This window comes from Pogoniulus pusillus, chromosome 8 (assembly GCF_015220805.1).
Source record: "Pogoniulus pusillus isolate bPogPus1 chromosome 8, bPogPus1.pri, whole genome shotgun sequence".
Classification (NCBI taxonomy): domain Eukaryota; kingdom Metazoa; phylum Chordata; class Aves; order Piciformes; family Lybiidae; genus Pogoniulus; species Pogoniulus pusillus.
Window position 1 is genome coordinate 26,901,157 of NC_087271.1, and position 22,092 is coordinate 26,923,248.

At 39.5% G+C, this 22,092-nt stretch overlaps 1 protein-coding gene across 13 annotated transcripts in view; it reads left to right on the plus strand.

Moving 5' to 3' along the window:
• The window catches only part of ST6GALNAC3 (ST6 N-acetylgalactosaminide alpha-2,6-sialyltransferase 3), a 295,901-nt gene that overhangs the window by 125,954 nt on the left and 147,855 nt on the right, over window positions 1-22,092 (plus strand). The gene's annotated exons all lie outside the window — the stretch shown is intronic.

Here is a 22,092-nt window from a genome sequence, read left to right on the forward strand (position 1 = left end):
TCTCTCTGTGAAGAACTTCCTCCTAACATCCACCCTATATTTCCCCCAGCACAACTTGAGACTGTGTCCCCTTGTTCTTTTGGTGGTTGCATGGGAGGAGAGACCAACCCTACCTGGCTACAGCCTCCCTTCAGGTAGTTGTAGACAGTAATGAGGTCACCCCTGAGCCTCCTCTTCTCCAGGCTAAACAACCCCAGCTCCCTCAGCCTCTCCTTATAGGGTTTGTGTTCCAGGCCCCTCACCAGCCTCATCACCCTTCTCTGATACTGATGTTAAAGAAATTAATTTGGAGGATTTTAGTGTCATAGTTTGAAAATGAGGAGACTGAGGGGAGACCTCATTGCTGTCAACAACTACCTGAAGGGATGTTGTGGAGGGGCTGGTGCTGGTTTCTTCTCACAGATAATTTGAGACAGAACAAGGGAGAATGGCCTCAGGCTGAGGCTGGGTAGGTTGAGATTGGACAGTAGGAAAAAGTTTTTCATGGAGAGAGTGGTCAGGCACTAGAATGAGCTGCCCAGGGAGGTGGTTGAGTCACCCACCCTGGATGTGTTTAAGGGTTGTTTGGATGTGGTGCTTAGGGATGTGGTTTGAGGTGAATCTTGTAGAATAGGGTTTTAGGTTGGACTTTGTGATCCTGAGGGTCTTTTTCAACCTGGATGTTTTCATGATTCTGTTCTGTTATTTCTTGCCCTCAAATTTGTAGATAAGTTAAAAAAAAACAATCCATGCTTTAAAGGTTGTTCAGGCTGCCTTTACTAATTTTTTATTGTAAAGTTATGATGTACCAGAACTAAAAGGAAATAACTAGAACTGTCATGAGTTAAGTTTTATTCGATAGCTATATCAAATAAAACTCATACAGCCATTGTGCTTATCTGCCTGCTCATCTGTGTGCCCAGTGCTGTTCTCCAAATAACTTCTGTTTTTCCTGATCACCTAGGTGATTTACTTACACTTATAAAAGTTTTGTGAATGTTAGTGACCATTTAGAAGAAGAGGATCCCAGGTGAAGGAAAGGCAAACAAAACTGAGCTGTAATACACACTCTGCTTGGTGACAGCTGCCAGCTGATCAGCACGTGTAGAATTTGGTAGTACCTGTGATGTTTGCTGTCTCTGGCCTTAGAAGGTGTAGTTTCATTTTTTCCATTATTCATGGAACATCTGTAATGCTAAATGATATACAAGCAGTGGGAAGATGGAAGTCTCATCTCTCTTTAATCATAAACTGCAGAAACCTCCAGGGACTAATGAGCATAACATTGCTTCATGCTATCACTTCAGCCCAATAACAAACAGGAAGTCCACAACCAGATGTAGGTGAGAAACCATCCATCTGTGCTCTGACTAACTTTGAAGTGACATTAACAATTAAGTAACTGCAAAGGGTGAGCAATGTGTGTGCACATGTGTCCCCTGCTCCCCCTCCTTCTGTGCTGGGGGAAGCAACCAGAGGAAAGAAAAACTGTGTGTTACAAACCTTGTAAATAAGTATTCTGGTGAGATGTAGTATTAATAAACCATGTTTGTAGTTATTAACAATCTTTGCCTGGACATAAAAATTAATATTGATTATTAATTTTGCATAATTTATAACACTACCAGAAAATTAACTGCAGTATTTTTATCATACTGTCTTAAAACCAAGCATGAAACCAAGCCATCAGGAAGAACCAAGATCAGAATCATAGATTGGTTTGAGTTGGAAGAGACTTTTACAATCAGCCAGTTCAAATCCCCCAGCCATGGGCAGGGACACTTTCCACTGGACCAGGTTGCTCAAGGCTCCATTCAACATGGCTTTGAACACTTCCAGGGAGTGGGTGTCCACAATATCTCTGGGCAACCTGGTCTAGAGCCTCACCTTTCCCACAGTGAAGAACTTCCTCTTTGCATCTAATTTACACCTATCCTCTTTCAGTTTAAAGCTGTTATCCCTTGTCCTATGCCCTTGTCTCTCTCCAGCTATCCTGGAGACTCTTTAGGTACTGGGAGGTTACTATAAGGTCTCTCTGAAGCCTTCTCTTTTCCAGACTGAACATCCACAACTTTATTAGCCTGTCTTCACAAGAGAAGTGCTCTCATCCTCTGCTCATCTTCATGTTCCTCCTCTAGACTCATTCCAAAAGATCCATGTCCTTCTTGTGTTGCGCACCCCAAAATTGAACACAGTATTCCAACAAGGGCCCTTTGTTTTATGGCAGTGGTGTGCTACCATCCAACATGGAAAAGGAAGGAAAGAAGGCAGTGTTGGTAATGAGTTTCTTAACCTGATGTGCAAGATACAGTTTCAGTTTCTTTATACTATACAGTCCAAATTTGCTATCAGCAGTGTATGTCTTTTATTGGAACAGTCTCTAGTGAGCTAGAATGGCTCTCAGAAGTTAGGAGCAGTATTCTTGTTATTTTGACAAATTTAGGACCAGATTTCTGTAGTGACCACTTACTGCAGCTGCAGATTTCTGGATGTGTGCATGTTCCTAGAGTTATTTTGTGTATTGCTAGTGTACAGGGATTGATCTTCCACCCATGCAGATATTTCTGCTAAAAAAGCAACTGCACAACAAATAGAAGGCATTGTCAGATGCTTCTATCTCTTTATGTGCCTTGCTCTCCATTCATCTCGTGGTGCCTCATGCTTAATAGCCTTGCTAATAAAAGAAAATCAATTTCACTTCACTAGATTTCTCAGAGAGATAGCAGAAGTACAGGTGATGTCTTTGGTGTTTATTCCTGAAGCTTTGTTATAAAAGAACTGCATGCCTTACTGAACACCACACCAAATACTTCTGCCTAGGGACATACTGTGAGATTCTTTTTCCACTGTCCATGCAGTATGCAAGTGCATACATTGCACTGAATTCAGCACATATAGTATCTGCTGAATGTCCATCAAAAACATGCTGTGTTTCTCCAAGAAAAAGCATTCTTGCTTGATTCTATAAGCCGTCATAAAATTATAGGTAAAGCAATATTGTTTATCATGTGTTACTCAACACATTGCACTACACAGGAGTCTAACTAGGATTCAGGAAATGAGAAGGTTCTCGTTGTCTTCTGTCCGAGATCTGCTTTTGTTCTGCAGAGTGTGTCGCCTAAAAGTCTATATGTTTTAAGATGGTACAGGAACCATCACATTGAGGAATGCCACTGTAGAGCATAATAGTGTTTTCTGTCCATGCGTGCTTACAGGGTATTCCTGGGAGACTCTGTATGCACAAAAATAATTCTGTCCTCTCTTCAGCTCCTGAAACAGTATTGGAAAGATGTTTTACAGATAAGAGCACAATCCACTGCAACTGAAAGTGTTTCACAATTTATTAGACAGCTAACACATAGTGACATACAGCTCATCAGAAAACACAGTGACTAATTCCCATTGAAGATTTGCATGTGAAAACAAGATTCTAGTCTTGATTACTCCCCGTTCATTGTTTAGTGGATGCTATTGCTGTGTAAAGACCTTACAATTATATTTTTAAACCAAGGAGTCAGATACATATTTGGAACAGATTTAATCCAGAATCAGTAGACATTGACATCACATGATGAAAAGGCTAGGGAAAACTGCAAACCTTGCTAAAGTGTTTTATTTGTCTTTCTTACTTTATGTATTTATTGCTAGCGACTGCTTAGAGTTAAGTACTTGCCCAAGGCCATACAGTTTGCCAGCAGAATAGGTTACAAATGAAATGACTTATTAGACATGTTCTTGGTATGGGGCAACATTATTTGAGTGGCACAGTCCTCCTTACCTTGAAGCTGTAAAATTCAGAGATTTTTACTTGTATCCACTTTTAATTTGTGGCCATGCTAAGCCTTAATACAAACTGCATATGGTAACAGCAATCTACTTAGCTTTTTCTTCTTCTTCTTGCAGCACTCCAGGATGATGGAGTTCCCATAAGATGATATATTATTATTTAAGTCCAGTGACTGGAAGTTCAAGATTCAGAGCTGCTCAAAATAATATTCCTGGACTATTGCCTACTAATAATTCTCTGACAATAGCTTTGCAAGCAAGTATCATGGGTCAGGATGATTTACACTTCCTTGAAATTAATCTAATTAATAGATAATTTTACTATTGTACTTTCTAAGAAGATGATAAACTTCAACAATAATGGAGTCTACTATGGATTTTTCTATCTATTAATATCATTATAGATCAAGTTTGGTGATCAAATTAAATCATAGATGAGTATTAAAAACCTTTGATGAAGTGCTAATTTAAAAAAAAATCTCATTCCAGTACTGTTGTAATTGTGCTGCATAGGAGGAGAGAATAAAATGAATCAAAGTTAATTTATTCATTAATAGGCAACAGCATAATTTAAGAAATCAGATTTGGCTTTGTCAGTGATGTAATTATCTTACCTGGTTTGAATCTTAGGTAGTCTGAGTAACTGACAGGTTTGAACTGCTTTGCATTTGGATGATTGTTTTTGAATTTGTGCCTTAGTGGACTATTCTTGTATCATTTCTTTCCTCTGGTGCAATTTTTAATGGGCTTTTAGTTCAGCTTATTGACCTTGCTGATTCTTGAGAGGAGCTTTGTTTGCACTTGTATTGGGTTTACAATGTAGTTAAAACAAGAGCAAACCTTTTATGCCTATATAATGGAACAACAACATTTCATCCTAGTCAGCAGCATAGTAGCCTGCTGTGGCATGCATTTGCTGCAGGTGGCAAAGGGCATATTTTGAGGTCTTTATTATTTTCATGGTGCAGAGGAGGTTCTCTAACTGAGCTTGTTTATTAGGACTGGTTGTTTATCTGATGATTTTTTTTTCCCCCTACATAACTGGTTTGTCAAAACCTCTCTGATTCTGCTTTCTCCTGAGACACTGTGCAGTAAAATAGTCTAGTAATTTCTCCATTATTTTTCCATATGTAAATATAATGTAGGCAGTCTATCTTGTGGACATGGAAGATGGGGAGATCTCTGAGATTTTTAACCAATGCAGAGCTTTTCAATAGATTTCAGTAGTCTTTGGATCACCAAAGGGAAATACTTTGTGTGCAAACTTCATTAGTTCTACATTTTTTTGTGCATCCAAAGCCAAGAAGAAACAAACATGAAGGATGAGCATAAAATGTCTTCTTGTACTTAGTGGTATGTTCTTTATGTCTTATGTACTTAGTGTTAAGTTCCTTGCAGTGAGGGTGGTGAGATACTGGAGCAGGTTGCCCAGTGAGGTTGTGGGTGCTCCCTCCCTGAAGGTGTTCAAGACCAGGTTGCATGAGGCCTTGAGTGACCTGTTCTAGTGGGAGGTGTCCCTGCCTATGGCAAGGAGTTGGAACTAGATGATCTTTGAGGTCCCTTCCAGTCTAAACCATTCCATTCTATTCTAATTTAAGCTGATTTTATCACCTCTCATTTTATGGTGTCACAAAATCTCTTTTTCCTTTCACTTTAAAGGGATGTGTCAGTGGCTCTCTCTTTGAGGTGACAGGTATGAGGCTTTTAGGAGATGACAGCTCTGGTGCACAGCAGAAAAGAACAAGGCAGAAGGTTGAAATAAAATGTGTGTAACCTTAGTAGTTCATCCTCTAATTATTTGTACACTTGCACACAGCAGGCAATATATGAAATTCCTTATACAAATTTGGTCAAATTTTGAGAGACTAAATAATTTGGTGTGAAAATTCATTTTAACTCTGTTTAAAAGCATAGTAAATACTCCCATGTCAAGGGAGCTGCCTGTGGAAGGTTTTTGTCATGGTGCATCCTTGTCCACAATGTGTTTCCTTGAGATACTTTGTAAATAATGTGAGAAGGCTGACTGTTGCAAACTGGTTTTGAAGCTGCATCTAAGGACTTAAAAATAGACTAACACATTGTTTTCAGGACCCATTTCTGTAACTTCTATGTCAGAAAGGAGAGAGTGCTCTCCAAAAACCTGACACTACATCAAAAAGCTCCTATTACTCCAGCTGCAGCAACCTTTGCTGCCCTGCCTGGCATTACTGAGACCTGTGCTTTTCTGAAGGTCGCTTGGCTCCTGCACTTCATAGGAAAGATATAGTTAAGAAGACTGCAATGTAAATAAATAAATTGGAAATTAGACCACCCCTGGACAAAGAAAAAAAATATTTTTTCTCTTCACCAATATGAACATGTATATCTCAGTAACTCAGGTTTGAAAATGTTTACAGGGCTGAAACAGAGGAGCCCATGACCATTACAGCAACAGGAGTGGTATCATAACAGGAAAACAAAGTCAAGCAACTACAGGGAAAGAGATGCTCATACTGGTCTGCAGGGGGAAAATGACTAGTTCCAGAAAAAGAAAGGATATTTAATGTGATAACAAGAAGAATTAATGTGAGATGAAAGATGGTGTTCTGAGAGGGAATATAAGATGTCAGATAGACAGAGGTGTATATATAAAAGACAAAAAGATAAGTACAAGGCTCTTAAAAAAATTATGAAAGGAGAATCTGGCAGGCAAATTTAAGGCTTAAACAAGAAGCTAAGGCATAAATGTAGGGGTAGGGGGGAAATTGTGATTGAAGAATAAAAATAGCAAATTCTTAAGGTCAATAAAAGGGGAGAATTTGAAAACAATATTGTTGGGTAGCTAGATGCTGCTGAAGTGAAGATGCTGTCCACCACAGCAAAAGAGAGAGTAGTGCATGAATCATAGAATCAGTCAGGGTTGGAAGGCACCACAAGGATCATCTAGTTCCAACTCCCCTGCCATGGGCAGGGACACCCTACCCTACATCAGGCTGCCCAGAGCCTCATCCAGCCTGGCCTTAAACATCTCCAGGGATGTGACCTCAACCACCTCCCTGGGCAACCCATTCCAGGCTCTCACCACTCTCATGGTGAAGAACTTTCTCCTCATGTCCAACCTGAACCTACCCACCTCCAGCTTTGTTCCATTCCCCCTTGTCCTGTCACTACTTGATGAGGATTAGAGCAGCTAAGTATGGTAAGAGGCTATGCACTTAGATGCTGTGATGCTCAATGTAGTAATAATCTTCCAGGAAAGAAGAAATTAAGTAAAACAACTGAAAATTGCCTGTTAAACACTGTATAACAATGTATAGGGTTAACACTCCAGAGGGAGTAACCCTGAACCTGACCCTAGAGGTCTTGACCCCTCTCCAGGGGTGGATCTGAACACCACCAGGTGATGGTTAGCACACTCCCCCCCTTCCTGTCCCATAAAAGCAGGGGACTTCCTGTTCCTCTTGCTCTCTGCACATCTCTCTGCCTCACTCTCTGCACATCTCTCTGCACCTCTCTGCATCTCCCTGCATCGATCATACCACGATACCACGTGGCAGACACGAGGCAGACAAAGCCACCATCACAAACTTGGGTTGTATTTATACATTTTGTATTTTTGCTATTTTCCCTTCCCTATCCTTTGTAAACTTCCCTACCTCAGATACCTCTTTTAAGTTATTGTTAAACTTTTCTTTTTTTAACTTCCAAATCGAGTGAGATTGATTTATTTGGGTGTGCTTACCTCCCTCTCTCTCTATCTAACCCCTTTCTTTGGGAAAGGAGGGGGAAGAGGGAAGGGCACTCTACAAATTGTTATTTGTTCTATCAAATTTATTAGAGTCTCTGGGAATTTTAATTAGAACCGAGACAATTTATTTGGCCCCCTGGAGTGTTAACCCTATGCAAACTGAGAAATTGAAAAAAAAACAAACAACCCAAAGCCCAAACCCCAAAATGCAATGTCTTGGAACATGAACTTCTGAAGTTGATTCTTCTAGCCAAAAAGTGGTTGGAGTCCTAACAGACTAGGGTTCAAGTGGATTAAATCTGTTTTCTAGTGTGGTGGGGTTAGTTACATGTGCAGAAGCAAGGAAATTGCAGGAAAGTATTCTGATCACTCATATGCTCTCTTTCTGATTTAATGAAACAAAGTCTAAAAAAAGGAGATCTAATGAAAAAGGAAGGGCATCATTAAATTTGGCATCTAAAATAAAATGAAAAATGATCAGCTGATTAATGATGTGCATTTTGTTCTTGTAACTTCTTCAGTAATCTGTGAATGTCACATTATATAACATTTAGAGTGACTAAACCTGGAAATTAAATAAGTTAGGATGGATCTTTGTGGTCCTCCCCTCACTATCGGGCAACGTGTCTCATTAATTTGTATGGCAGTGTTGCATCAAACAAACAGCATCATTTGTTGAGATTTATGGCTGGAAGACTTAGAGATTCACTGGCAAAACCTTGTGCTGCCTTTTTTTCAGAGCACAGAGACAATTTTTATGACTTGGAGTGAGTGGAACATGAACTCTTATAACTTGTAATGACTTTACAAACAAAGCCAAAGGGTCAGCAGACATGGGCATCATGGAAGGTAATTGGTCACACGTGGCCACAGGACAGTGGGGTGCTCTGTCCTCTCCAGAATAATCCTTTTATTGTAATTGCTGTTTAAGCAGAACTAAGTAAACTGAGAGATAAAGAACAATAACTATTACTTAACATTAAGACCTCTGAGAAAAGCAATGTAAAGATTTGAAAATATCAAACCAGTAGATTTAAGAGTAAGGCTACTGTCTTCAGTATTTGTGGTTTTTTAATATCATTGATCTTAGGCACTCCAGCAGTAACAAATATGGTTCTTTTTTAGAAGTAATGGAGTATGATTCTGATTCTATATGAGCTTTAGGAAAACTCAGCTTTGCCTTTGGAAGTAAAAGGGTCTTGGGGCACATTATTTAATCTCTCTGGTGTCTCTGGCAGCTTCTCTGATGGAAGGAAAAACACTTCTTTCTAACCTGTTGGTCATTGAGATGAGTTCACTAGAGTTCTACTGCTTTAAACTGGAGAGGTGCTAAACTGGCTTCCTCTGCTTGTAAGAGGTGCTTATCTCCTACAGAAAGATTGCAGGCAGAACCTGCTGCTACAACAGCAGCAAAACTGAAGATGAGAACTTTATTTTTATATCCAAATCAGGACATGAAAATAAAGGAAACTTCCTTATGGCCATTAGCTACAAAGACACAATAACTGGACCCGCAGACCTCAAAGAAAAGCTTTCAGGAGCTGTGTTTGGTGATGCCAGAGTGGGTGTTGAAGGATTCTGAGTTTGTAAATTGAGTAAATGATATGCAAAGGCACTGTGAAGGGATAAATGCGAAGTTAAACAGTGGTGATTTTTTTCAGATTGAATTGTGTCTCTGGTGTTCTCTTGTTCTCCTTTGAATCAGAGCTGTTTTCAAATGAAGGAGGAACTGGATTCAGTGGTTGTTGTCTTTCAGTGCATGTATCTAGATATGCTGGCATACAACCAAGTACCCAGACAGTAGATTCTTTGACTAAAACAATGAGGCTTTAATACTTCTAATATTTGTTTCTAACTGGGTCAAGCTTTGCTGCTATTTGAAAACAATGTGTCCTGGTGGATGTTGGGGTACTTGCACAAAGAAAGAAAATGACAAACAGGGCTGCTCTGACTAGTCCAAGGCCAGGCAGTAAAACAAAACCCATCTGTGCTGCGCATCCTTTGTACTGTGGGCCTATCTTGTCTCCTAGAGAACAGTTCATATGAGACAGTGTTGCCACCATAATTTTCATTTACAGACATATAAAAACATCAGTTTGAATGTTTTTGAGATTTTTTTTTTACTGTTTTCCTTTGTGGTTTTTGGTTGGGCTCTTTTTTTTGCATACAGATAAGTAAAAACGCATGTGAAGGGAACAAGGGTTTAGAATAATTCCTGACAGCCAATAGCATCTATATATTTCTTGACTAAAGGACAGAAAACTGATCTAGTTGCAGGTTGATGTGCCACTTATTCCATGAAAATCTTCTGGATCAGCTCTGGTACAGTGGCTTGAAGTGGTTACTTTTAAGTCTAAGAAAAGCACAAATAGAATACATTTGCCTTTTGACATTTAGCACATTTAGTTTTTAATATAGATTCATGTACAAATGTGCTTTTATCTAAGCTTTTTATTAGAAAGAGATTTATAATCTCCTGCATGAATTTTCCATAGGGTTTTTCTTCTGCATGTGCTACTTCAGTGATTCATTTTCATATGAAACACATAAAGCCCTTTTAAGCAAAAATAAAAGCACAGGAAATCCAAATCAGTTCAATTACACTTGCAGATTGAAATAAAACTGTAATATATATGTTCTATCAAAATGCAAACTCTGTGAATTCTTGATTTGCTTAAAAAATGTAAATCTTGGATTTGATTAGATTAGCTCTTGAAGTAATCTACACTGAATAAATCTGTCTTCCTTTCATGTGATTTGTCAGTGTTTATAGTAGCTTTGTACACACAGCTTTCACCATTATTTTGCGGGCAATAAAAGCAGCCATGCAGAAAAGCCACCCATAAATATCAGAAAACAGAGATATTTTGTTGCATTCCAAGGGCTTTGAAGGTCAAGTTCAATTCAGTTAGCTCACCCAGCATGAGAGGAGTGTGATATGAAGATAGAATGTGTGTTTGTGTAGGATATATATGTTACTGTCCCTGTACTATTCTATCAGGATAACAGATCAGTGAGAGATTAAACTTTACTGCTTGGAAGACTTTCTTTCAGAAAACTATCAATTTTTATGATTTCCTCTAGCCTCATTAAAATGCTCTGCAGAAAGAATGAGTCCAATGAATTTATGGCTTTTAGTACAATGGAGACTGGCTTTTGAGGTGCTGTTCCACTGCAGGTATACCATTCAGCTGCGTGCATTCACTGAGTGGGTATCAGATCGTGAAATTTATGGTTAACATGAAATTGTATTTTGCTTCCTTCTGGTGGAAATTAGTTCACATAAAATTATTTTCCCAATTTGTGGGAGTGAGGTCATCACAAAAGGCAAAGATTGTCCGCTGTGAACTTGCCAGAACAGCCAAAGGGTCTGTTTTGTAGTGTCACAGCAGACCTTACCAGAAGCAAAATGTTTCCTGGACACAGCTTTTGGATGTTTTTTTTTTTCCTCCTTTATTTATTTCTTTTTCTTTTCTTCTTTTTTCCTTCCTGCTGCTGATCAATAAAGCTCATAATTAAGCTGAAGCTGCAGCCTCAATCAGTGCTGTTATCGAGTTTCAGTGCCCTGATCTAAGGAGCTCCCTAGTCAACTAAGGGATATGTCATCAACTTCCTGAGCAGTATGTGAGCAGTCATTATGTTCTGTAACTGTAATGCTGCATATTCTTTGCTGTCTGGAGAGTCTCCCTTGTGGCAACTTCTGATAACCTCTTGCTCACATTATCCAAGGATGAATAATGAACAGACTTTTACATGTAGAAGGAACACAATTGTACTCACTAGACAGGGAAATTTTTGTTAGGTTCCTGCAGGTTTGCAACATTTCCCAGTGATTGTATCAGCAGAAGCCTGTAAAGTAGGGTCAGATCATTCCAGTACTTGAAAGTCTCTGCCAAAAAGGTGCAGACTGTTTGCTGCTCTGTATCGATACAGATGCTGCATTGCTTAGTGCAGCCCCTCCTACAAATGAAATTTAAAATGTAGACTTGCCTTCTATTTTTCTTTTGGACCATAAAATCATTAGATCTGCTGCTCTAAGTTTACAGCGCTTAACACAGTTGATTTGCATCCTAGATGGAAAGCTCTATGCTGTAGTGCTGTGATAATAGTAATAATATAAAAAGTGCCTTGCTGATTTCGGGATACCTCGGCCAGGAACAACCCCCTAAAAACCTGCTCTAGAAATCAATTACATCCTACAGCTACACTTGCACTGGTAAATTAACTCCTCAGACAGCTTGAACCCTAATGTGACCATCCCAGCAAATACTGCATCCCTTACATGCCTCCTTTTACTTGGAAGTTGCTGCCCTGAAGGGCTGTATGCTACAGAAATATTTAGATGTAGACATTCAACTCTTGGCTTTTAATATCTGTTCAGTGATGATACTGCCGTTCAGGTGCCTAGCTTATGCATCAGTTAAAAAAATATGCCCAAATGCCCTTTTTTCTAAGCATGAACAGCATAAAAAAAAACCCCAAGATTTCAGTAGGGCAAGTATAGTGCTGAAAGTAGTATGTTCTCATCTGTGTGTCAGAAAATTTAAATTTCCCACTAGGAAATAGCTGGTCTCAGCCTAGAATTCTCTCTAAGTCTTACTTTTTATCAATTATAAATCATTATGGTTATTGAACTCCGCATGCCAGAAGCAGGCAAAGCTTGGAAGCATTGAATAATGCGTTTTATTTTTCTCATGGCATATATGGCCACCGTATGGATGAGGCAGAGTAGAGCAGGCTTATAAAAAAAACAAAACAAAAAACAAGTAGATTTCTGAGCTGGATAAAGTGAAAAGACCTTGCCAAAACAATTTAGAGCCCAAGTTCACTTGCTTTATGTAAAAGGCCATGCACGGAAGATGCTTTTGCCTCCTGGCAGCCCAGGACAGCAAAATAAAGACCTTCTGCTGGCTGGCTGAAGAGCATCATCTCTACTGAAGAATAGCTTGTGTCTAATTCACAGTGGTCCTCCTTTATTCTTGGGAAGACCAGTTTGAAAAAACTTGTCTTTCTGCACTTTGAATCTGGACCTTTGCCTGGTGGTGTGAAAGAGGCCTCTAACTCTTTTATTTAGTACTTGTGTCTTCTATTTCAGAGCAGAGGCAGCCATTCAGCCAGCCCTTGAAAGAACACATATGCCTACTCACAGTGAACGCTCCTGGCACGCCTGCCGCCGCAGCACGACAGTAAGCTGCACTGTGTTAGGGTGCATGGGCTGTCTGAAGGTGCCTAGCACAAGACCAAAATGGCTAACCACCACCTGGTTCTGTTTGCCTTTTCATACTTCTGAATAGCAGAATAGCAGGTGTGCTGCCGTGGCAGAGGGAGCAGCCAGAGCAACTTTCCAATAGTGCTGATCTCCTAATGAGCAGTGTGGGATTGTGCTGGTGTGAAGGGCCAGAGCAAGAATACTGCCAAGTGACAGACTGGGCAAGATCTCTTTTGTCTTCTAATGTTATCTGGCCTTTAGAAGGAAACTGAGGCATGGACCCAATTTTTGTTAGCTTCAAGTCCAGCATGGCAGTTAGGGACCATCACAGAGCAAAATTCAATGGAGGAAGTTTGGGATTGTCCAGATGGCGCTAGGCACTTAAATTTTACTTGTATGAATTTCTGATAATGCAGGTTTTAATCTGTAGCATCAACCTTTTCCTGCAGATGGAAGTGAGCTGTGGACAAGTGAAGGTTTCTAACAATGTTTTCTTCATAGCTGTGTAACCTGAGAATGCTAACCATATGACTTTACAACATCTTATTTCCTTTCACCACTTCTGCACCTGGACTGCTGTCATGTGCTCAATTTTGCCTGATCTGTTTTTTCCTTATCGAGAAGTTAGTTCTTCTGGAGGTTACATTGCAGTGTTGGGTTTGCAAAACATGTGTGTATGTGATTAACATCCATTCCTCCTGTGGTGTACAAAACACACTGATGATTTTATTGCCAGGAACAGACATTTGGTATATTTCACTTTCACTTTAGAAACCATCACATTCCTTTCCTGAGAGTTTTTGAAACAATGAAGGGAGTATTTCTGATATTTCCTATGAAATAACAAAGAAATTCAATAAGCTCTTGATAATGATATATATATTAAAATATACAGAGATCTGCAGACCAGAGGTCTGATGGTATTTTATTATTTGCTAATAATATTTCTTGATGGATCAGTCTGGCCTTTTGTTCATAGAATCAGCCAGGTTGGAAGAGACCTCCAAGATCATCCAGTCCAACCTGTCACTCAGCCCTATCCAAGCAACTAGACCATTCATCACCATGCCCTGGGCCTGGCCATCCAGCCAGTTCTTAACCCAGCACAGAGTGCTCCTGTACAAGCCAAGGGCTGCCAGCTTGGCCAGGAGTTTTCTGTGGCAGGCAGTGTCAAAGGCCTTGCTGAAATCCAGGTAGATTACATCTGCAGCCTTCCTCACATCCACTGTGTGGGTCAGCTGGTCATAAAAAGAGATCAAATTGGCCAAGCAAAACTTGCCCCTCATAAGTGCATGCTGGCTGGGTCTGATCCCCTGGCCATCCTGTAGGTGCTCTGTGATTGCACTCAGGATGATCTATTCCATTATCTTGGGTGACACTGAGGTCAGGCTGACAGATCTGTAATTTCCTGGGTCCTTCTTCTGACCCTTCTTGTGGATAGGCACCACACTGGCCAGCTTCCAGCCTTCGGGGACCTCTCCAGTCATCCATGACTGTTGATAAATGATGGAGAGCAGCTTGGCCAGCTCATCTCATCACCCTAGGATGGATCCCATCTGGTCCCATAGACTTGAGAGGCTCAAGAAGTCCCTAACTACTTCCTCCTGGATTATAGGGAGGCCATTCTGCTTCCTGACTCCACCTACCAGCTCAGGAGGCCAGCTGTTCTGAGGACAACCTGACTAGCTATTGAAAATTGAGGTAAATAAGGTGTTAAGCACCTCTGCCTTTTCCTCATCTCTAGTCTTACTACCCTCAGCTTCCTTTGTGGAGAGCCTGGTTCCACCTCTTACCCCATTCAAACCTAGTTTAAGGCCCTCTCATTGAGGGCTGCCAACTCATGGGCTAGAACTCTTTTGCTCTTTTTTGGTAGTTAGACCTCATCTGAGTTTAGCAGACCAGGGGCAGTAAAGGTTGCCCCATGGTTAAGGAACCTAAACTTTCTCTTAAGACACCAGCCCTTGAGCCACGTGTTGATAATACTGGTGTTCTTGTACCTTTCAGCATCCATCCCTGCCACAGTGGGGATGGAGGAGAACACCACCTGTGCTCCTACCCCACAGATCAATTGCCCAGACTTTGGAAATCCCTTTTAATTGCCCTGGTACCCTTTATGTCAATTTCATCACTGCCAGCCTGAGCAACCAGCAGCAGGTAGCAATCAGAGGGATGAATTATCTTGGGCAGCCTCCTTGCGATATCCCATACCTGGGCCCCAGTACAGACCTCCCTGTGGGATGGGTCTGGATGCCATACAGGGCCCTCTGTTCCCTTCAGAAGGGAATCACTGAGTACTATTGCCCTTTTTTTCTCTTTAATGCTGGAGGTTGTAATGCAGAGGGATCTTGGCTCTAAGCTGTAAGAGCCATCATCCTCATCTCCTTTTAGAGTACTCTAACTGTCTTTGTATCCATCTTCATCCTCTTGGCTGTTGACTCCCAAAGCCCCATATCCCCATATGATTTTTTTAGTGCAGTTTTGGTTGAAAGAGTCAACTTTTTGAGAGGAATTTTTGGAGGAAGTGTTGGCAGCTCTGGGGTGTCTTTTGGAATGCTTGTGAAAACAGAGCAATTAGGGATCCATTCCTGTGCCGTTGCCTATCATGAACCTTTATGTACTTCTAGAGAGATGTCGTCTCTGTGAGGTGTACCTGGCTGAGTAAGAGTTAATAGCCACATGTGGATGGTTTTGCTTTGAACTTTTTCTCAGCAGGTGAAAAATAGCTACAATCAGGTGGTACTTCAATAAGTAGTAACAACCAACTGCCAGGTTGAAAGATCACAAATTCTTGTACCAGCAGTTCTATTATAGGGAGGTGCACGTCAGCCTGTGTGTGCCTCTGAAAGCTTGCCAAGCGATTGATAAGAGCTGGGCAATAATCCAGAGTGAAAAAAAAACCCCAACAACCACCATTTGAGAGCTGTACTGCAGGGGCTTACTTTCTATCTTTTTTTTTTTACTACTACTTAATCATACACAGAGTACTTCAGTGTTTATATAATATGCATCTACTGCTACTGATGAAATTCACCCTAGTTGTGAAGGACATCAATGAATCACTAACAGTAGTTTTAGACTAAATATTCTTAACAGATCTCCTAAATGAAAAATCAACAAACCTTATCTAAAATGTGCTTCTCTGCCATGAGCATTTTAATGGTTAGGCCTTCTAAGCTACTGGACAGTTTTCAGTTGCAAGGTAAAATATGAAAATGAAGGAGCAGACTGACTAAAGTCATGCCCTGCTCAGAAGTTTAGGTAGGCTTGGTGGTACTGTGACTTCGTGGATTGGAGCTGTGTTAATGATGTGTTTGTGCCCTGTTGGGGGTGAAGCCTGTTTACATAGGGAAACCTAGACAAGACGGGACCGCTGAAGGAAACACAAATTAAGCTTTGAGTAAGCAGGAAAGGAGTGGGAGAAGCAATCATTATAGGGTACAGGGAGCTCAAAGTGGATAAGAATACCTCCACACACACACAGACAAAATGCTCCTTCTTATCAGGCTTTGATTGTACACCAAGGAAATAGTGACACAGATTAATTCCTGAAAGCTGGCAATGCTTTGCAGAAGGACTTAGAATCTCTGGGACTTTTCAAATGATGGAATTTCTTATGCATATACATACTGCTTCAGCAGTTCTTGAAACTTCTTCACCTGACATAATGTCATATAATTACACAAATATGTATGCGATTTCTGATGGGAATACCATACATAATAAAGTTATGCAGTTAGCTGAGACTAAATGTCAGTAGCAAAAATCCTCCTACACATAGGCACTGACACTAACCGTTGCTGCATCATTGTTTGGACAATACTAGGCTGATCCCTAGTTTTGCTCATTGCTGAGTGCTCTGCAGGTTTTTTGCTTTAATGAAGGAGGTCTTTGGATATGTTTTATTTTGCTGTAAAAAACAGCTGAGCTGTTATGAAGCTAAATACACTGCCCTTCATATGGGGCTGCATTGTGAATCACAGTGAAAACTGAGTGATGTAACAGGTTTTCAGCCTGTGATAGCAATAAAAGAGGTGAAGTGAGATGTGCTCTTGAGAGTTCTTCAACTGCCTTACCTTTAAAAAAAGGCCAGAGCTCCTGCAAAGGAGGCATGCAAGAAGTAATGGGTCCTCTATTCATGGCTTCTCAAACAAGCTATGAATAAGTCCTGATTCAGAGTATGTTCTTAGAAGAAATACTTTCTAGGCTGTAGAGAAGACTCAAAGTTGTACGTTTCTTTCATTGTATCTCTTCTATTTTTATGTATGCTATGTTTCTTTCCATGATTCTCCATCAATGAACTTTATTTCTGCTCTTCTCATCTTCCTGGATGCTTACATTCTGGTTTAACAAAGGTGCCCCTTTACAGGGAAAAAAAGAAAAGTTGCCTTCATCATATTTTTACTGGATTTTGAACCCAAACCACATCTTACTTCTGATATAACCCCTTGCCTGCTTTGTTTCCTTCTGAGAGAGAAACATTGACAACCATCTCCTGTGGAGCCTTTGAGCATATTCAGGTTAAATTTCACTTCTAGAGTCTCTGGAGGAGAAGAAAGTAAATCCTCAACTACCAATTTTATGCAAATGTTGTTTGACATATGTCTATTTCTAAAAGGACCTTTGCTATATAGTCTTGCTCCCTCTTTCAAAAGGGACCCCTGCCTGAGTATCCCTCCAGCATCTCTGTTAGAGGGAGGTTCAGAACAAAAGAAATCGCTGGGAGGCGTATTTATTGCCAATACCAGTGAAATCAGCAAGGTATGCTGAACCAGCGCACTCAGAGAAATTCACTTTATGCTGTGCTGTAAAAGAAAGCAATGTTTGAAGAGGATGCTCAAGACTGTAAAAGAGAAACCTGCATTTTACATAGAGTAATCTACAAAATGAAACAAACTCAGTAAGTGTAGCCATTATTGTTTTCAATTGGCATTATACTTGAATAAAAAGCCAGTTCTATAATAAAAGTAGTATAATGTGCAGAGATATTAAAAAAGCAATTGAGTTATTCAGTATGCTTGCAAAGGTGGGTATTGTGAAGCTAATGCAATATTACTGCATTTTGTGTCATATCAGAGACTCGAAAACCTTATGTAAGTCTTTACCTTTGATTTGTCCTTCCAAGAGCAGTGCTATCATGAAAATAACAGAGAAAAATGAATGCTGTAAAAAAAAGACTCCTGAAAAAGGAATTTATTTTCATTTTATGTTTGGGATGTGTAACTTTCACTGGTGCTAAGGGGTTTTTTGAGTATTCCACAGTATCTTATTCAAGTTTGACACTGAACAAATACAGGCAGCTAGCTATAATGGGAACAACAAACCTAAGGAACAAGATAGTTCTAGAATAAAAGTTTAGGAGCAGTTTCTGTCGATTTATTTGTGATCTTAGGGAAGCTGCTTTCAGCTTCAATGTATGCATCCATGAAATGAGTATACACTGTTAATCTCACTTAGATGGGGATTAATTATTGCTTGTATAGTAGTTTGACAGTCTCTGTCATTCTAAGTGGCTGAGTGTTGATCTTGGTCTAGAAAGTACAATAAAGATGCTTACTGCATACCTTAGTTACATCTACTACTTGTGAAGTTCTCTTATGCTGCAAATATTTACTTTCTTTCTCCCTGTTAAACAGCTGTATCCAACACACACAAAAATATTTGTGTCTTATTATTCTTATCAGGCATTATTGCACTGTTAAAAGTAGCCTCATCAACTTATACTTCTGAAGATACTATTAAAGAAGAATTGCTAAAACTCATTCAGTCTGAAGCTAATGACTCACCGTAGCACTGGTGAATAGCTAAAAGTGTGTGGCATGAAGGTTATAATAGTCTTGGGACCATGTTGCCAAATGCATATATACATCCCTCCCACAAAAGCTCTGTTGTTACTGTTTTGCTTTCATGAAGTTTTAATTTAAATTCTATCCACTGTAGTATTATGACTTTTATGCTTTAATTCTTATTTTAACAACATCAATATAAGATGAATTATCAGAAGTATGAATCATGTGTACTGCTTATTGATTTTGATATGCACACTAGGCAGAACAAGCTAGGCATCAGAAATAACTGGAATGGTATCATTGTGGGGACTGAGTAAAAAGAGTTGAAAACAACTGCTCTGGTTTCTATTCCTATTGAGGTTGTATTGAAGTGGATGGTCTCTGATCTGAAGTGTGCCTGCTTTGATAATTTATGGTTTAATAAATAAAATGTTTGAGACCTAATGTCATTAACAGATAGTGAACTTCATTACTCTTATGCTAGGGGATCTTGTGTGTGATGATTTCCTTCTCATTATTTGGACTAGCCATGTATTACAGTACAATAAAATGTTAGAAAAGCTAATATACTGTGTAAGTTGTCCAGCTAAGAAACTGTTTAAAATGCATCTTATTGTTTCATCCTCACTGAATAGGTATAAAAATGATTAGAACTGATTTTTACTCAAATGTTTGCAACATCAATATATCTACATTGAATTGGCTAGAAAAATATGAAGGCTGCCTGGGATTTGTACTGGGGATGTTTCCGCGTTAGAGAAGTATTTCTTTTGTTAGGAGATTATTTGCATTCATGAGAATTGAAAGTTAGGAACGAATCAGATTTTTTTTTCCTCCCCTGTGCAGGCTTGCTAATTAGTGTTGGTTTAGCTCTCCCAAATGGTGACACGTGTAAGTATTTAAAATGTTGATGCAGACAAATTTTGAGACAAATTAGAGGCTGATATTCATCCATGTATGTAGCCGCATAGTTCTCTTGTACCCTAATGCCATGCAGAATTCCTAAACCCTCTCGTGATAAATTATAAGTTACACCAGATGAAAGATAACAGAATCCATTCATCTGCAGTAAGGGAGATTTTGCAAGAAACACTGACAAATAATGCCTGTAATTTTTGTTTTTTTCTTGAGCAGGTGAAGGAGTGAGGAACCTGAGAGAACAAATTATTTTTAGAGGTGCCCTTTAGAATACTCTTGGCCACAGAGCATACTGCCTTGCTTGATGCTTAAGAAGGCTAAAATTATTCTAAGTAGGTGCTTTTTCCACTGGAATTTATAGAGCCAGTGAAATGACAATTTGCAATAGCCTTTCCCTCAGACAATGCATATTGTGCAGTTTTGCACCTTTAACAACAATTATAGGAGAACCAAATCCCTAACACAAGCTTCTTTTGTGCAAGTTGCTAAGTAGACACTGTGTTTGTGTATGGCTAGATAGTTTTTTTTCTGAAAGAGTTATAACAGATGCCTTGCTTCTTTTCTGCTGTAAAAATTCCTTCTTTCCCTCATTGTGTTGCTCTAGTTAGTGCAGGTGCTTTCTATCTAAGCAACATAAACTAAAAAAGGCTGTTTTCTGTTTTGAACAATATTTTCTTGCATAAGAAAACAGAAGAAGGGCACACTTCTTTCTTTCCTCCTGAAGTACAATGTATTTAAAGAGAAGGAATATAAAAATCAGGTGGCATCTTAAGGAAGGCCAGGAAATCTAGCTACACAATGTGAGTTCTTTTCAGGGCAAAGGCTCTTCAGAACAGATTCCTGTGATGAGCACACAAAGTTGACTGCAAAATCTTCAAGTTCAGAACATATCTCTGCAAAAAAACTCAAACAAACAAACAAAAGCAGCAGAAAATATATTCAACAAATCAGGATGATGGAGTATTGGAAATCAGGTGGTGGCATCATATAGGGAATGCTGCTGCTTCCTGCTGTGGTGGTTTTGGTCGAAACATACTCATGTAGTGGAATGGGACTCTAGATTCCCCTTTAAATATTTGCAGTATTTACATTCTAATTTGCAATCAGTAGTATGACTAGTTACATGCTCCTCCTCATTGCTTTTTGATTATCACTTGCACCATGCTTCCTGGCTGTTCTTAGTGCTTTCAAGGCCCTGATATATAGTTAAATATTTCTTGCTTCCTCTGGTACTAGCAAAAGTGACACACAAGTGCTCCCCAGCCAGTTTATTGCAATTTAATGTTAATCTGTTATAATGCAGCTGATGAATAGTGCAGTGGCTTCCATGAATTCTGAATTGTGCTTAGGCTGTGGCTGCTGTGCTGCCCTCTGAAGATTTGCTGGGTTTGGTTTTATTTTACACAGCCAGTAGCTCTCTGAATCACATTGCCACAATGCTGCTTTTTGTCATCCTTTACCCTTTCTCCTCACAAGGACATCACGAAGCCAAGTTTTCCATCTCAGCCTTTCGTTGCTTTTCTCTTATGAATTGCACCCTCCTAATACATCAAAACAGACAGAGCTGTGCAGTTGACCTCCGTAATGGACTATTTTGTTCACTCTTGTGTGTGGGAATACAATAATATCCACTCAAAGTTGCTGTTTGCAATTTGTGTTTCTTGCTCTTTTCTTGTCCAGAAACAGAAGTCAAGCATGACAGCAGTGCCTTTAGGCCTTGTGTGCCCACGTTCAGCAAAACTTTGTCTACATCTTTCCCACTATGTCTGCAGTTTAAATATTGCTGTCTCCTCTGCCAAACAGTTTGAATTTTAGTTTCTGTAGACTGTCAAATAAACCTCTAGGCAAGGAACAGATTTTTCTTACATGGTAGCAATCAGAGCTCACCTTTCACCCCTCCATCACCACTCTGCAGCATGTGCCACCTAAAATGTGTACTCTGCTGCTTCCCCTTTGCTGGTGATATTTGTCAGCAAGAATTAGAGTGTCCAGATTCTGCCATCCGCTGTTAAGTCTAATTATATACATATGTAGGTCCTTAGAGAACTGAATTTCTTTCTTTCTATTTTCTGTATATATTACTGTTCAGAGGGATAATGATTAAACTGTGGCAAATTGCATGAAGCTAGAGTGTAATTAAAGTACAGTAGAAACACCTGTAAATGATCATTGTTCCATTCCCTCGGGGAAAATGTAAAAATAACCTTTATGATAATCACACCTAGAACCTTTACATGTGCCAACTAACAGGTTTTGGCCTGAAGTAATTTGTCTAAAGTAATGGAGTGCAGAATGTTTAAAATAGCTACAAATGAGGGGACCATTAGATTTCTTCTAAGTTTTTCTCCTGTGGCCTGGAGAATTACCCAGTGAAAAGAGCTGATACCTTTCTGTGCTTACGTTCATCCATCTAACCAATTGGATAGGTTAGAGGTGGAAAGCAAAGGCTAATTAAATACAGGCTTCAGATCTGCTACATTATTAACAATAGAGGTCATCTTATTCAATGTAATAATGCCTCACTTTGTAAATTCATGAGCATGAAATGAGGCAGAATGTTGTCCTGACTTCATCTATTCTAAAATATTTAAGGTTTGAGTATGAGTTCTGTTGCATAGGAATGATTTAAAACAAAGACACAATGAAAACAATCTGTAGTGATCATCTTTTCACACTAAACTTTTGCA